Source organism: Hydra vulgaris, chromosome 05 (assembly GCF_038396675.1).
Source record: "Hydra vulgaris chromosome 05, alternate assembly HydraT2T_AEP".
NCBI lineage: Eukaryota > Metazoa > Cnidaria > Hydrozoa > Anthoathecata > Hydridae > Hydra > Hydra vulgaris.
Window position 1 is genome coordinate 18,618,621 of NC_088924.1, and position 7,302 is coordinate 18,625,922.

At 28.6% G+C, this 7,302-nt stretch overlaps 1 non-coding gene across 1 annotated transcript; it reads right to left on the reverse strand.

Moving 5' to 3' along the window:
- Window positions 1-6,209: 6,209 nt before the first annotated feature.
- On the reverse strand, window positions 6,210-6,281 carry trnap-cgg (transfer RNA proline (anticodon CGG)). The gene has a single exon. It is a non-coding gene; the product is annotated as a tRNA-Pro (tRNA).
- Between the last annotated feature and the right edge of the window lie 1,021 nt (window positions 6,282-7,302).

Below are 7,302 nucleotides of genomic sequence, written 5' to 3' on the forward strand. Positions count from 1 at the left end.
CAAGTTATTACAAACGTTACAGCTCGAAAGAAGGTTTTGAGTGAGAAGAGGCGATGCTTTCGTTGTCTTCGTGAAGGTCACTTTAGTCATCAATGCCCTTAGCCCTTTAAATGTGGTCGTCTTCACCATATCTCAATTTGTGATAATGATAAGCGAAAGCTTATGCAAAATCTGATAATGAAAAAGAAAATGGAAATTTAACCTCAATTGCCAGTGCTTCTCTTCTTCCAAATGAAACTGTTTTGCTGCAAACTGCATTAGTAACTGTTGAAAATGAAGACCATTCACGTTATGCAACCTGTCGACTTTTGTTTGATAATTGTTTGAGCTCAGTTATATTTCTACTTCAGCCTGTGCCAAACTTAAATTAAAAACGGTGTGCAAAAAAGAAAATCACATCAAAACCTTTGGACATAGTAGTATTTCAGAGGTCTTAGACAGAGTTAAGTTGTGTGTAAAAAGTATTTATGGTTATTACATTGTTATAGAATCTTTTGTTAAAGACATCTGTTCTCCTATAACTGGACAGCACATTGGTATTGTTTCTAGTAACTATAGTCATTTGAGAGGTTTAAGGTTAGCTGATGATAATAAATTAAATGAAACTTTATCTGTTGATACATTGATTAGAGCTAATTTTTATTGGAAATTTATGGAAAATTAGGTCATTAGAGGAACTAGTGGTCCAGTAGCTATTAAATCAAAAGTGGGATACATTATTAGCGGACCTATGATTGTTGAAAGAGATAGGGTAGATGATTCAACTGTTTTATCAACACACGTTTCAAAAATAGAATCTGAATTCGTTAAAAGCCGATTAGCAATTAAAAAAGAGTTTAATTTGCTATGGGATAATACAAAGATGAATGTAAGTGAATGTAAATAAATTCTAAGTGATTATTTCGAAACAATATAAAGTTTGATGGCCAAAGGTATGAAGTTGAGTTGCCATTTAAGTTAAATCATCCGGTGTTAGGTGATAGTTATAATTTAAGCAAAAGTAGGTTTATGGCAAATAAACCTACTTTTGCTTAAATTATATTGGAAAAAAATGTATGAAAGATTCAAATTTATTTACATCTTACAATGAAATTATCAAGAATCAGTTAACAAAGGGCATTATTGAACGAGTGTCCAATTTTGATAGCAATGTTGGTGATGTCCACTATTTACCGCATCAACTATTCGTGATGATAATCAGACTTCAAGAGTACGTGTAGTCTTCGATGCATGTTCACCTGTATTTGGTCCCTCATTGATTGATTGTTTATTTTCTGGACCTTCTCATAACTTCTTCATTTGGAGTATTATTACGTTTTCGTTCAATGAGAATTGTCTTCACTGCGGATGTTGAAAAAGCATTTTTAAATATATCGTTAGCTGAAAAGCACCGTGACTTTGTGCGTTTTATATGGTATGATGACTTGTTTGATTTAAATAACACTAAATTACATACAGCTGTGTTAAGTACATATCGTTTATGCATAATTTTATTTGATGTAACATTTTCGCCCCTTTATTTGATGTAACATTTTCGCCCCTAAACAAAATGAAAAACATGACTTTTCAAAATTAGTTTGAGAAAAAGGTTGTCGAATTAGATTATCATTTCGTAAGTTAATTTAATTTTTATCTTTTAAGGTATATAGATTATGAAAGGTAAAAAAAGTAAAAAACAGTAAAACTAAATTTGAATCCTTAATCTCTAATAACGATCTTATGGAAAATAAAGCTATCTGAAAAAGAACTACTTGACACGGACGCTTATATGTTAGAAAAAAGCGGAAAGTTGTTAGACGCAAGCGCAGAAGGTAAAACTGTAAATACAGAGCTACTACACCTTGCTGAATGGTTTAGAGAAAACAAATTATCTCTAAACTTAACTAAAACAAAATATTCTTTTTTCCATTGCTATTATGAACTTAATTCCGTTAAAACTTTTTTAACACATTTTTAAACAAAACTTGTTAATATTATGATAAAAATATAAATAAACACTTAATGTTAGTCTTCAATCTCCATTTTTCAGTTAATACAAAAATAATTTTGACTAGAATGTGAATCACATTTTGAATGAGACCATTGATTGTAACCTTGACACTGGATCCAATTTTCTTCTAGTAGACTTTCAGAATAAGTTTCCCAACATACAAGAGAAGCATAACCGTGTTCTGCACTTGTATTTAATTTTTGTGTCATTTTAGTTTTTTTGTTTGATTGTTTTTTAACTTTTTTTAATATACTAAGCAGCAGAGTCTCCTTATTACCATGATCTGCAAAGGATTGACTCGCAGAACTTTTTTTTGGCTTCTTTAAAATTTCTTTCTTTTCAGATTTTTTTGTTTGTTTGTTTCTTAACTTTTTTTAATATACTATGTAACTGAGTCTCTTTATTGCCACGCTCTTTATTATCATTTGAAAGAGATTGACAGGTAGATAATTTTTTTCGTTTCTCAACATTTTTAAGTTTCTTAGTTTGCTGCTGTTTTAATATAATTCTTTGTGGAGTATCTGTTAGAATAGCAGCTTTCCTTTTTCATTGTCTCATCAAATGTATCTTTCTTGATGCTGCTTTTGGGTATGGTTGCACAGTTTCTGGAGAAGTTTCAGGAATAAGTAATGTTGTCTCTATTAATACTATTTTCAACAGATTGACCTGAAAATGATGTTAAATGTACTTCAGAATGAACTCTGTGTGATTCTCTGATACAAGATTTTCTGGTTCTATACGGTCTGTGACAAATGATGGTAAATAATCATTAGCAAAAATGTTTGCATTGTATGGGTATACACCAGTTTTTTGAAAACCCTTTGTAATATTAGTACATGTTATAGCTAATGAATCAGATACAATTTTTGGTATATCATAAATTGTTATGGCTTTTCCAGGCAGTTTCTCAGCCATGCATCTTGTGCAACTGATAGGTACTTTTTAAAAGGTCCAAACACTGATACATCTAGTGGCTGCAGCTTATGGCTGCAGTGTGTTGGGAAAGACAGCATGACTATTCCATTCTCATTTGCTAAGTTTAGTGCTTCAAAATGTAAGTGAGAAGAGTGCTTGTCCAATATCAACAGAATTTTATATTCATTTGAAGGCTTCACATGCTTAATAAAATGTTGCTTAAATTTTTTGAATTCAATATCTGTAACCTAGCCACTTCCATTACCTACCCCAATACAGTACAGTGGACCATTATTAACAAAATATTCTTTGTAATTTTTGCGAGGGAACACAAACATTGGAGGCACTGATTCCCTGAGACAGATACAATGGCTACCATTGTAACATAAGTGCCTCTTTCCCCACATGTCGTAGCACCAACATTTCTCTTGCCATTATCTTACTAAGTTTTACAACTGTAGATACACCAGTTTCGTCAACGTTCCATATTTGTAAAGCACTAAATTTGCATATATCCATAACTTCACCTAGCTTATCAAAAAACACTTTTACATTTGCAGCATTAAATGATGTTGCCCGACCAAGTTAGTTGCTTCAGGTTTCCTTATAGATAATTGAGGATTTCTTTTTTAAAAAACTAGTCATCCACTCTTTACCAGCCATCTTATTTATTGTCCAAGAATCTGGTGTTTTGATTTTGTATTGAAGAGCACACTCATAGGCAAGAGAACGAATATCTTTAGGAGTATAGCCGTAAAATATAGATGCCATTTTCAATAAATAATTTTTTAAGGCGCTTTTTTGCTCTTGGGAAAAAATTAATCTAGGTTTTGAATAACCGATGGACAGGTAACCACCAGAGTTTAGTTTTAAAATGTATCTTTTTAATGTCATTCTCTTAATGTCGAATTCTTTAGCAACTGCACTAACACTTTTTTTCCTTTCAAAATAGAACTTGCTTCATCACTAAGCACCATTTGAAGTTTTTCTTATATAATTACGCATCGTATAATATACATATATATATATATATATATATATATATATATATATATATATATATATATATATATATATATATATATATATATATATATATATATATATATATATATATATATATATATATGTATGTATGTGTGTATATATATACACATACATATATATGTGTGTGTGTGTGTGTGCGTGCGTGCGTGCACGTGTTAGTATATGTGTATACACACATACACTCTCTCTAACTGTTATATAGGCCATATTATGCTATATGCTATATTATAGCAGTATTTAAAGTTTTCTATTTAAATATAATAATATTAAATAATGTATATAAATTATTTATATATAGTATAAATAATCAAAACATAAATGATATATCATATTTTATATATGTTTTGATTATATATGCTTTAAATTGGTTATATACTTTTTAAAAATGTACTCACTCATAATATTATTATAATAAACATAGTAAACAAGATTAATTTAAAAAATTTATTCAAGAACTTTTCAACTTAAAGATTTTATTGACCAAGTAATATTGAAGTAAAAATATTTTTAAAATATTAAAAATCAAATAATTTTAAACCATAATAACATATTTTAAAAAGAAAAGTTTAAGATTTTACCTTATAATTGTTATGAGTATTTTATGATGATTAATTTAAAAGTGTGAATGGACCTTAAAATATTTACCAAACGAAATTTCATCTTCGCGTCTGATAGAGCCGTTTTATTATTCTTTGACAAATCTGCTCAACTTACCCTAACTAGACAAGGCGACACATTAGTAAGGTTATAAAAAGAACTATAAGACTTGGGGGAAAAAGATAATTTTAATCAATAGATAAATAAATGGGTAAAGTATAAACACCTAAGTGGTTCTAGATAAATGTTTTTTTAAGCATCGAAAAGAAAAATAGCAAAAATATTATTTTTACTTTTTGGTCCAAAATCGAAAAGTGTCCGTGCATGTTACTGAATCATGGTCCAACAACCATTTGATGCACATTTTATTACCATTCTAAATACCTATCTTTTATCTATTAGATGTTTTGCCATGTGATGAGTAGTTTTTGAGATATTTTAGTTGCCCAACTTGCCCCTATGTTCAATTAGCCCCGCTCTACCCTATATACACTATATATAGTTAATATACATCAAAACCAATTAGAAATAGGATCTATAATGGGTTAAGGCACTTGAACTTGGTTAAAATCTTTTTTTCAAAAGATTATAACTAAGTTCATGTTAACGCCGATGAGCAAAATTGATCGATGAAAATAGTGTTCTTTAGATTCACTATTAGGTAGTAAAAAGATTTTGAAAATTATATAAAAAAGGAGAAAAGTTTCCTTATACATTAAAAAAGCCTGAAGCAAAAAAATTATAACATCTAAAGTTCTTACTTGGACATAATGCGCTGAAGAATTCAAATAACTTGTAAATTGCCTTAACTCATGCTACAGGCCTTCCGGTCGCGAATCCGCTTTAGCGACTTCACGAAATCAAAACGCCAACTGCGACCGCAACTTCTGAGTACAAAATGTTGATAATGCGCATGTATTTTATTATAATATAACAAAAATGTATTTTATTATAATTTAGGTGTTCAATTGCTAATGTAGCTACCAACAAAGGTGGTCCTGAAAAGGGTCAATAGAACGTAACTTTTGATAATCTTTAATTTAGAAAAACTTTTTTAAAAAACAAATTTATTATAACCCAAACAACAAAATTGTAAGCGTAATATGACGCTTACAATTTAGTAGTCAGTTTTTATGTAAAGTGGATAAATATTTAATAGGATATTATGTTTTTATTGTATTTTAAGGGTTATAATAAATATGCGCAATTTACCAATACACATTATATGATAAGTTTATAATAAAAACACTTTTTTTTTTTCATGTAGTCAAACCTGGATTTTGCATATGCCAAAAAAAAAATCCTTGAACCAGCTTTGTTGACTATTATACAAAATTGGACTGTTACACTGACGAATGAAATTGACTATTATACGTAATTATACGTATATGAACTTGATCATTACACTTAAATACAAAAAATTAAAAAAGAAAGTTACTTATAAGTAAAAATATGTGGACTCTTTCTTTTTTTTTAAGACCTTTTTTGCCCCCTCCTTGGCGAAAGACAAAACCCGTCCCTGCTGATTCATGATACAAGAGAAATTAAAATTCGCGGCGTATTAAAAAAATCATTAGCAGTTTTGAAAATCATTAGTTCTTTTGCGTCTATAGAAAATAAAAAAATGCAAATTAGAAACAAACTAAAAAACAAATCCGAGGGGCCTGTCCGGGAGTCGAACCCGGGACCTCACGTACCCGAAACGCGAATCATACCACTAGACCAACAGGCCATATCTGATCGATGTAATTTTAAATATATATTTTAATTTATTTTTTGCGTAAATGTTTAAAAAGATGTAAATCAGGTTTGAAATATTTTTTTATTTTTGATTGTATTGTAAATTTTAAGTTTGCAGTTTTACAGCCTAAAATAATTTTTTATTTTTAAAAATAAAGCGTAGAGTACACGTCTTTTTTTTTTTTTTTAATTTTTCTACAAGAAACAACAAATCGGCTATAACTTTCTTTTTTTTTGGAGTTCAATTCAAATTAGAAGGTTCTTTAAAGTTTTTTAAATTAGGTAAATTTTCGTATTTCATTTTTTTATCAACTTAATTAATTTGCACTCGCAATCGAATGGAATTCCATTTAATGTTGTTCTCCGTTGGTAGGCAGGGTATATTAGGTAATATGAGCATACCAAAAGGTTTCTAAGATGTGGGTAGTGAAATTCAAGTTGCTTTTGTATTTTTTAAATTGACTTTATGTGGTGATAATAGAAAACAGATTAATCAGCGTACGTTTATATGCAGTAATTAGCAGTTTTCAAAATGCTTCTTAATTTTTTTGTGTTGATAAATTATTATGATTCCACATGAAAGAATCTGTTGCGTTAAATTTTGATGTTGAAATGTAGATATTTAATTTTTCATAAAGAAAAATATATTAGCTAAAAATCCGTTTTATTTTTGTTTGTAAAAAAAAAAATGCATAAATACATTTATTTTTGAATTAATTTAAAAGATATTTTAAAAATACGAGTTTCGTGTAATATGAGCATGCTCAAATTACACAGTGTTTTTCATTAAAATTACCTATTTAAAAAACCCAAAAATTGCAATGGTTTTTATTACTTTTTCAATAAAAGCAAAATTAATAATAATTTTGAACATTTAAAAAAACTAAATATCTTTCTGTAATTTAAATTCAAAAAATTTGTTTTTTTATTAGTTTGAGTTATTATATATTGAAAAAGTAATGAATTAATTTTTTTTTTATTTTATAGTAAAATATAGGCAATATTTAATTGTT